This window comes from Heterodontus francisci, unplaced genomic scaffold (assembly GCF_036365525.1).
Source record: "Heterodontus francisci isolate sHetFra1 unplaced genomic scaffold, sHetFra1.hap1 HAP1_SCAFFOLD_506, whole genome shotgun sequence".
In the NCBI taxonomy this organism is placed as follows: domain Eukaryota; kingdom Metazoa; phylum Chordata; class Chondrichthyes; order Heterodontiformes; family Heterodontidae; genus Heterodontus; species Heterodontus francisci.
Window position 1 is genome coordinate 591212 of NW_027140876.1, and position 10507 is coordinate 601718.

The window sequence follows — 10507 nt, forward strand, 5'->3', positions numbered from 1 at the left end:
TCAGTTTATGGTGTACCCTGGCTACTCGCTCCCTCCAGGTTTTGGTGCACGCCCCGGCCCCTCCAAAACCATATCCCCAGCATCTCCAGGTAGTCTGAGCTGACGGTGAAGGGGACAAAGAATCGGTCGGCCCAGTTCCCAAAGAACATGGCCTCGCTCTTGCCGTGATTTACTTTGTCTCCCGAGGCCCGTTCAAACTGGTCACAGATGCTCATCTGCCAGTGAACAGAAGGCAGATCCTAGCAGAAGACAGTGATGTCTTCCATGTACAGGGAGGCTTTGACCCGAGTGCCTCCGCTGCCTGGGACTGTCACCCCTCTTATGCCCGCATCCTTCCTACTGGACTCAACAAAAGGTTCAATATAGCAAACAAACAAGACAGGAGAGAAAGGACAGCCCTGTCTGAATCCAGATTGGATTGGGAAACTTCCTGATTCCCACCCATTGATTGAGACTGTGTTACTGATGTTTGTGTAGAGCAGTTTTATCCAATTGTGGATTCCCTCCTCAAACCCCATTTTGGAGAGCACGTCCATCATGTATGTCTGTGATATCTTGTCAAAAGCCTTCTCCTGGTCTAAGCTGATGAGGCAGGTGTCCACCCCACTATCCCGTATATAGGCAATCACTGAGGCTATCAGCGATCTTCCTGCCGGGTACAGTACAGGTCTGGTCAGGGTGAATCACCAACTCCTGACCCGACTGACGATGACTTTGGACAGAATCTTGTAGTCTACATTAAGCAGTGAGATGGGCTGCCAATTTCTGATTTCTGCCCTCTCCCCCTTCCGCTTGTAGGTGAGGGTGATGATGCCTTTCCTCATGGATTCTGACATGCTGCTGGCCAGAAGCATACTCTTGTACACTTCCAGCAGGTCTGGGCCGATCCAGTCCCACAGAGCCGAATACAACTCAACCGGTAAGTCGTTGCTTCTGTCGTGTCCAGTTTGCTGTCGTCACTGCCGGATTGTCCAGCTGTGTTAATGATGCGGTTGAAGTCACCACCTAGAATGACCGGCCTGGATGTCGCAAGCAGCAGTGGGAGCTGCTGGAGGACGGTCAGCCACTCGCTGCATTGAACCGGGGCGTACACGTTAATTAACCGGAGTGGAGCACTGTTGTACATTACGTCTGCTATGAGGTGGTGACCACCCACCACCTCCTTAACTTCTGAGATGGTGAAGTTGCCTCCCTGCAGCTGAATACCCAGGCCGGAGGAACGGGAATCATTTCCCTCTGATCAGATTGATGGCCCGTGGGATCACCATTGTGACCATTGCCTGTAGGTGCTGAGGTGTGGAATTCCATACTTCTGCAGAAACAGTAGGTTGGCTTTGATCTTGGCAAGGTAACCCAAGGTCGAAACACATCGCGTGGTGGATTTAACGCTACGCATGTTAATGGAAATAATCTTTATACACATTTAAAACTGGATGTTGTTTACCATACCAGGTATCCTTACTAGTCCCAGTCCTTGGGTATGTTCCTGCATAGCCATAGTGTGCAGAAGCTGTTGCAGATGCGTTGGGCTCAGAAAATACTCCTGGTCACTCACAGGGGTTTGTTCTGCTGGGGTGACATCGGGGGGAAGCGGGGGGGCTCTTGCAGGCAGCGAGGTTTGGACTGTCCTCTACTGCTGGTGTCTTTCCCCTCTGTTCCTCCTTGAGAACATTACTGCTCCTGGCTTCCCGGAGCTGTAGTGCACTGGATGCTTCGCTGCTCTCGGTCTCCCGGAGCTGGGGTGCGCTGGGCATCTCACTGGGTTCAGTGCTTTGAGGTTGGGGCACACTGGGCCCATTGCTGCTTCCAGTGCCACGGAGCTGGTGGGGCTTTCTCTTCCAGCTCCTTTGCGTTCTGCCTTTTCTTTTGCATGTGCCGTCTTTCCAGCCCTTCCTCATCCGATGGGGAGCAGCTGCCGTCGTCCGTCTCAGGAGGTAGCCTCCTCTTGCCGCTGGTTTGGGTGGTGACCTGTTCCTTTTTTGGGGGCTTCTTTGTGGTTTTCTTTTTGACCACTTGCCACTCATCCGTTTCTCCCTCTGCTGCCTTCGCCTCCATGGATTGTCTGTTGAGGAGGAGTTTCCAGGCACAGGGTAGGTGCTGGGTCACTGGTTGCAGCTGCCTCCCAGAATCACAGAATCGTTACAGTACAGAAGGAGGCCAGTCGGCCCATCATGTCTGCATCGGCCCTCTGACAGAGCAACTCCCCGAGTTCCAACCCCCCGCCTTCACCCCATAACCCTGCACATTCTTCCTTTTCAAACAACTGTCTAATTCCCTTTTGAATGCTTCAGTTGAACCTGCCTCCACCACGATCTCAGGCAGCGCATTCCAGACCTTGACCACTCGCTGCATGAAAACATTTTTCCTCATTTCACTTTTCCTTCTCTTACCAAATATTTGAAATCGGTGTCCTCTCATTCTTGATCCTTTCACGAGTGGGAACAGTTTCTCTCTATCTACTTTGTCCAGACTCCTCATGATTTTGAATACCTCTATCAAATCACCTCTCAGCCTTCTCTTCTCCAAGGAAAACAGTCCTAACTTCTCCAATCTATCCTCATAACCGAAATTCCTCATCCCTGGAACATTCTTGTGAATTTCCTCTGTACTCTCTCCAATGCCCGCACGTCTTTCTCCAGAATTGAACACAATACTCCAGCTGAGGCCGAACTAGTTTCTTCTACAAGTTCAACATAACCTCCTTGCTCTTGTACTCTATGCCCCTATTAATAAAGCCCAGGATACTGTATGCTTTATTAATTGCTCTTGCAACCTGTCCTGCCATCTTCAATGACTTATGCACAAAAACACCTCGGTCCCTCTGCTCCTACACCCACTTTAGAATTGTTCCTTTTATTTTATATTGTCTCTTCATGTTCTTCCGATCAAAATGAATCACCTCACATTTCTCTGCATCTGCCACCTATCTGCCCATTCCACCAACTTGTCTATGTCCTTTTGAAGCTCGACACTATCATTCTCACATTTCACAATGCTTCCAAATTTCGTATCATCTGCAAACTTTGAAATTGTGCCCTGTACACCAAGGTCTAGGTCATTAATATATATCAGGAAAAGCAAGGGTCCCCTTTCCTCTCCTTCTCAGATGGATTTCCCTCGCTGCGGTAAGGTTGCTGGGCTCCTTTGCAGCACGAGTCATGTTCACCGTTCCTTCCTCCAGCCTTTCCTGTGATCTTGTCGCCTGTGCGTAACTGGGACAGGTTTTGTAGAGGTGACCTGCCCCACCACACAGGTTGCAGCACTTACTCTGCTTACAGTCCTTTGTGTGATGGCCGTCCTGTTTGCAGTTCTTGCAGACGGCAGTGATGCAGTTGGCCGCCACGTGACCAGATTTGTCACAGGTCTGACGAACACTGGGCTGCCCTGCGTAGACCAAGGAGCCTCGACTTCTCTCGATAGCGAAGCTGGAGGGAGGATGGATGATAGCTCCATTGGCATCGATCTTCAAGGTCACCATGACCTGTCACTTGCCGGTCCGAATCCTAAATGGGTCCTTGACCTCAGTACTGCTGCCGGCCACCTTGATGTATCTGGTGAGGAAAAGTGAGCACATCCATGACAGGAACATGGGGGGTTGTAGAGGTGGATCACCACCACCTGGTTGTGTTGCGATGGCACGTGAAGAGTGGCTCCGCCGTGAGGATCGACAGCGGTGCCTGGTTTCCTCTCTCCTTGAAGACCTTCAGGAACGTGATGCATCCCGTCATGTTCTTGAATGTCACATTGAAATATCCACTGCTGAGGAAGTCCTGTAGACAGAAGATGTCCACAGCTTGGAATCCACATCATTCAGTCAGGATTTTCTTCATGAAGAAGGTATGGTTGACAGACACATCCTCTTTATTATCCTTTACCACCACCCTAACGGTGTAACGGACTCCTTGGCCTGAAGCACTAGTGTTTTTGCTCAATGTTTTCCTGGAACAGGATCAAAGGCCACTGATCATGGTCTCTCCCCTCCCAGGCTGTCAATCCTTTCCTGATACCTAAGCATTTCTGATATCATCCTTATAAATTGCTTCTGCATCCTCTCCTGTGCCTTTATATCCTTTTTATAATATGGCGACCAGAACTGCATGGAGTATTTGAAGTGTCATCTAAACAAGGTTCGATACAAGTTCAGCATAACTTGCCTACTTCTCAATTCTATCCCTCTAGATCGAAAGCCTCGTGTTTAGTCTCTTTTTTTAATGGCCTTGCTAACCTGTGGTGCAACTTTTAGTGATTGGTGTGTTTGAATTCCAAGATCCCTTTGTTCCTCTACCTCATCTAGACTCGCACCTTCCAAGTAATAAGTGACCTCCCTATTCTTCCTCTCAAAACGTACTATCTCACATTTATCTGTGATTAACTTTGTTTGCCAATGATTTGCCCATTCTGTAAGTTTATTAATGTCCTTCTGTAATTTGTTATTGTCCTCCTCAGTATTGACCATCCCCCACTCTTTGGCTTCATCCACAAATTTAGAAATTGTGTTTTAGATTCCAAAGTCCAAATTGTGAATGTAAATTGTGAACAGCAGTGGTCACAGCACTAATCCCCATGGGGCACCACTTCCCATCTTCTGCCTCTCTGTCTAACTACCTTTTACTCCCACTCTCTGCTTTCTGTCTTGAAACCAGCTAGAAATCCATTCTGCTACTTGTTCCCTGACTCCACATTCTCTGACCTGATTCATTCATTTTTCTGAGGCACCTTATCGAAAGCATTTTGAAAATCCAGATAAATTACATCTACTGCATTATAACCAAGAACATTTCCCTCCGAATGCTGTGAAAACACAGGCTCTATCTTGTAGATACCAGATCACATCTCTCACCCTTCTGACTAGTCAAATGTGTTTGGAATGATTTGCATATTCACAGACACATCGCTCAATACCAGCTCCAGTTGTCTCTTATATTGATTTTTCGTTTTTTTCTTCCACCCAGTGACTTTATCTTCACCACTCCAAAACATCTTTCCTTTCATTCCTGCTAAGAACCTTTCACTATTTCATAAATCTTCTGTTCTTTTTTCAAGTTTTATTAATTCCACTCTCTAGTCTCAGATTCGGATATTTCCCACTCTCCAGTCACATTAACTGATATCCTTCCCATTGCTCCATTCAGCTTTACTGTAATGTAATTGAAGTTGATCAGTTCAGATTGTCACCATTTCTTCCCTTCTCCCTGAACCCACTCTCGTGCCCCAAGAATGTGAACTGCACCTTGACCTGTCTTATACTTACCTCCATAAACAGCCAGTGCAAAACAATCCAGAATCACCACCCTGAAGCCTTGTTTACCAGCCTAGAGTCGAAATTTTAATATTCCCTCTATAACCCGATTTCTATCTGTGTTACTGGTTCTAACCCTGGATATTCTCTGCTCTCCTATCCTTCCCAGAGATGGTCCTACTGCTCCAAGATGTTCTTCCTTCTGGCACCAGGGTCGTAACTTACCATTCGGGACCTGCTCAGGGCTGTAGAAGAGTCTGTCTATTCCCCTGACTATAGAATCTCCCACCACTATCATTCTCCTATTCCTGTGCCCCACCTGTCTCTCACCCCACCCCACTCGGGGTGGCCTCCTGCTTCCTGGTGTCACAGTGTTTTTCAGGGAGATCTTCCACTGAGTCACTGTCTCTATCCACCTTACAGACCCCAATACCAGGTATCTATTGGACGCTTCCAGTATTCAGGGAATCTCTGTACCTGTGATTGCAGTGCCCTCTAGATGGTCACTCACTTCCCTCTTTCTACTCAGCCCCTGCCCTGGGCCATCTTCCTGTGTGAGCTGCAGGTTCTTCTATGAGATCTGGACCCTTGTCAGGAGAGACATTATATTTAAAGTATTTTGTGAACCGACCTGTGTCCATTCTCATTCTTGTTGAAGATGTTGGATCTTCTCCCGGTTTGGTGGTGACAGGCGTTCCCAGATTCTGATGCTCTGTAATAAATGTAATATTAATAGGAGGGTCAGACAAAAATATTATAATGGGAAGGAGAACATTGCCTTGTTAAACATGACATCAGTCCTCCCTGCTGCCCCCATCAGTGCATCAGTTAGTTGTGGGATTGATCATTTCCCGAGGGTTACGATAAACTCTCCACTCAGGCGTGACAGAGACAGCAGCCCAGTGAGTGCTGCTGATAGAGTCATAGATTCATAGCATCATAGAGTTACACAGCACAGAAACAGGCCCTTCGGCCCACCGTGTCCATGTCGGCCATCAAGCCTATCTAATCTAATCCCATTTTCCAGCACTTGGCCCGTAGCCTTGTTTAGTATGACGTTTCAAGTGCTCATCTAAATACTTCTTAAATGTTGTGAGGGTTCCTGCCTCTGCCACCTCTTCAGGCAGTGTGTTCCAGATTCCAACCACCCTCTGGGTGAAAATATTTTTCCTCAAATCCCCTCTAAACCTCCTGCCCCTTACCTTAAATCTATGCCACCTGGTTATTGACACCTCCGCTAAGGGAAAAAGTTTCTGGAAGTTTCTTCCTATCTAACTCCCTCATAATTTTGATCTCTACAACCCAGTAACAGATGGGGTCTTGTCATCCGAGACTCTGCACAGGAACACCCATCGGTAATATTTACTTACGCAATCACTGGAACACAGGAACAGGAGTAGGCCATTCAGCCCCTCGAGCCTGTTCCGCCAGTCAGTGAGTTCGTGGCTGGCCTGTATCCTCATTCCATCCACCCGTCTTAGCTCCATATCCCTGAATACACTTGCCTCAGAAAAATCTATGATCTCAATCTAAAATGATTCATTGAGCTCGGATGTCCTGCCTTTACTGGGAGGGAGTTCCACATTCCACCAGCCTGTGAGTGAAAAAGTGTTTCTGAACTTCACTCCTGAATGGCCTGACTCTGATTTGCAGGTTATGTTCCCTTGTCCTGCACTCCCCCACTAGCTGAAAATGTTTCTCTATTTACCCCATCAATTCCTTTCAAAATCCTAAAAGCCTTGAACAAATCACCCCTCAACCTTCTAAATTTTATAAATAAATGATAAAATGTAAATGATAGAATGGTCTAAGGTGTAGTACACAGTTCTGAGTTAGTGAATATTCTACAGGGAAATATGGTGCAACTGATATTTGATTAATGAAATGATCCTTCACTTGGTTTTATACAGTCTGGTGGTATTGTAGTATTTTATTTACAGATTTGTGTTTAATATTTTGGTTTATGGAGTTTCAGTATTAAATTATGGTGCTTTATGAATATAATAACTATTCACAAACACAATATATATCTGGGTGTGATTCCTCTGGTCTCTGAGCAGTGACATTGTCCATGTGTTCATGCAGATGTGTCCTGGTTGGTGTTTCTGTTTGAATACATTTACCATATCTCACAGGGTGTCAGCAGCTGACTAATGAACACTGTTGGAGGTGAGGACATTTACCACTGTATCATCCTATTAAATCTCCTCTGTACCCCCTCCAAGGACTTGCTGAAATGTGGTGCCCAGAATTGTACACAATACTCCAGCTGAAACCTCACCAGTAACCAAGGCAGTAACAAGGACTTTAAACTAGTAAATGGAGGGAAGGGATCAGGTGGAAAAGGTAGTCATAGAATAATTAATTATAAATAATAGTTCAAAAGCAAATGAAAGGGAAGAGATTAGAGTAACAGTTGGAAACTGTGATTTACTCTCTACGGGTAAAGGGAAAACAAAAAATGTGAAGAAATTAAATGTGGGGGGAAGAAATAAGAAACATTTGATTAAAATATAACAGCAGAAGCACAGGTTGTTGGGGGGGGGGGGGGTGTCAAAATCCAAAAGAAGAGTTCCTCAAGACAAATATAAAAATATATAAAAATAGAAATACAAGCACAGAGTCAACTTGGAGGATATGACATGGTAGACATTACTGAGACATGGCTGCAAGATGGTCAGGCGAGGGAATAATTACAGGCCAGTCAGTCTAACCTCAGTAGTGGGCAAATTATTGGAATCACTGGAAGGTGGATATAAAATTGGCTCAGTGGCAGGAAACAAAGGGTAATTGTTGACGGGTGTTTTTGTGACTGGAGGACTGTTTCCAGTGGCGTTCCGCAGGGCTCAGGACTGGGGCCCCAGCTTTTTGTGGTATATATTAACGATTTGGCCATAAATGTAGGAGTCATGATCACGAAGTTTGCAAACAACGCACAGATTCTCCATATGGCAGATAGCGAGGTGGATAGCTATCGGCTGCAGGAAGATATCAATGGACTGGTCAGATGGGCAAAAAAGTGGAAAATGGAATTCAACATGGCGAAGTGTGAAGTGATGCACTTGGGGAGGTCAAACAAGGCAAAGGAATACACAATTAATGGGAAAGTACTGAGAAGCGTAGAGGAAGTGAGGGACCTTGGAGTGAACGTCCACAGGTCCCTGAAGGTAGCAGGACAGGTCGATAAGGTGGCTAAAAGGCATGTGGAATTCTTTCCTTTATTAGCCGAGGTATAGAATATAACGACAGGGAGGTTATACTGGAACCGTATAACTCATTGGTTAGGCCACAACTTGAGTACTGTGTGCAGTTCTGGTCACCTCATTACAGAAAGGATGTAATTGCACTAGGGAGGTTATAGAGGAGATTTATGAGGATGTTGCCAGGACTAGAAAAATGCAGCTATGAGGAAAGAATTGGATAGGCTGGGGTGGTTCTCCTTGGAACAGAGAAGGCCGAGGGGAGATCTGATTGAAATGTACATAATTTTGAGGGGCCTAGGAGGTGGAGGTGAAGGGCCTATTCACCTTAGCAGAGAGGTCAGTGACTAGGGGGCATAGACTTTAAGTGGTTGGGAGAAAAATAAGAGGAGCGATGAGGGAAATGGCCCGGGGGGGGGGTCTGGAACACACTGCCTGAAAGGGTAGTTGAGGCAGAATCCCTCAACTCATTCAAAAGAAGTCTGGATATGCACCTCAAGTGCTGTAATCTGCAAGGTGGGATTAGAATAGGTGGATCATTTATCAGGCAGCACAGACACAATGGGCAAGTGGCCTCTTTCTGTGTCTTAAACTTTCTATGATTCTAACTAAATCTACCAGATATTAAGGTGTACAAGAGGGATCGGGTAAATGAAAGTAAATCAGGAGATGCCCTTTTATCTCCTCCTTTATCATCGAGGGCCCCAATCTCACCTTCTAGAGAAAATAGAAATTTACTTGTATTCCTTTCAGGTTAGCAACTGTATTTGCTGCACACAACACTATTTTCTCGACACTGGGGAGACTAAACGCAGATCGGATGCTCAGTTTGTGCACTCCTCCGGTCTGTTGGTGAACATTACCCCAAGCTCCCAGTCACCTGTCTTTTTTATTCTGGTCTCCATTCCCACTCTGTCCTTGGCCACCTGCCCTGTTCCAATGAAACTCAGCCTAAGCTCGAGGGACAATTTGACTCTACATCCTCTGAAGCCAGCACACATTTTAACAGCAACAAGAGAGAACCTCCACTCCAGGTTTATTTAACTTCCTTTGTTTTTGTCCAACAACTGTTGGTGTTGACTCCCATTAACACCTCCTCTAAACCATCTTCACTTTTCTTCCCTGTGTCATTGTCCATCTTCCCTTTTCTCATTGACTCCCCTCTGCCCCCATCATCCTTCTTCCTATAGACTTTCTCCTGGCTACATCAAACATTTTCCCATGGACTCTTTTTCCCAAAAAAAACTTTACTCATGAAATCTGTAAAAATCTGATATAACAATTCAAATTTGCCATTTCCTAAAGTGCAATACAGATGTTTCTTTCAACACAGTACATGAGGTGCCTCATAAGTTTTGCCATTTCAGGTGATATTTATAATGTACATTTGCAGAACATACCATTCTCTGGAGCAGACAGCCCAAGACGTTTCCTGCCCTTCGGAGGGTCTTTCCCTTTTCTCATGGCCTCCCTCCTTCCCTTTTCCTGCCTTTGCATGAGCTTTAAACCTCTCACTTCTACTGGCAAGACCAGCATTTACTGCTCATCCCTAATTGCCCTTGACAACTGAGTGACTTCCTAGGCAATGAGGAATCCACCACATTGCTGTGGTCTGGAGTCACATGTAGGCCAGGTCTGGTAAAGATGGCAGATTTCCGTCACTAAAGGGCAAAAATGAACCAAATGGGTTTTTATAACAATTGCTAATAGTTTCATGGCACCATCACTGAGACTAATGATTAATTACCGTGGTAGTATTTAAACCTGCGTCCAAAGGACACTTAATCATAAAAGTCCTGCCATTCCCACGACATCACCGTCTCCCCAACCCCGCCCTGAACCGGAAACTCTGTTTCTCCAGACGCTGTCACATGATCACTTGGTCCAACATCATTCGCTCCGATTTCTGAATAAATTAACATATCCCGGGTCGTGAACTCCTCCCAATGGCTGAGAACAGGAGGTTGACAGATGCCTCCACCACTCCAGACACGGTCTGTCCAAAGTCACGCCCATCCACCAAGGTTACCCCGCCCACGTACAGTCACGTGCTGAAGCCACAAACAAT

At 46.1% G+C, this 10507-nt stretch overlaps 1 protein-coding gene across 5 annotated transcripts in view; it reads right to left on the reverse strand.

Moving 5' to 3' along the window:
• LOC137361316 (NACHT, LRR and PYD domains-containing protein 3-like) overlaps positions 1–10256 on the reverse strand; it is a 95385-nt gene extending 85129 nt beyond the window's left edge. For all 5 annotated transcript variants that reach the window (XM_068026212.1, XM_068026214.1, XM_068026206.1 and 2 more), the window contains exons 1-2: positions 9840–10256; positions 5871–5951 (exon numbers count right to left, since the gene is read on the reverse strand). The gene's annotated coding sequence lies outside the window, so the exon portion shown is untranslated. The remainder of the gene's footprint in view (positions 1–5870; positions 5952–9839) is intronic.
• Positions 10257–10507: the final 251 nt, after the last annotated feature.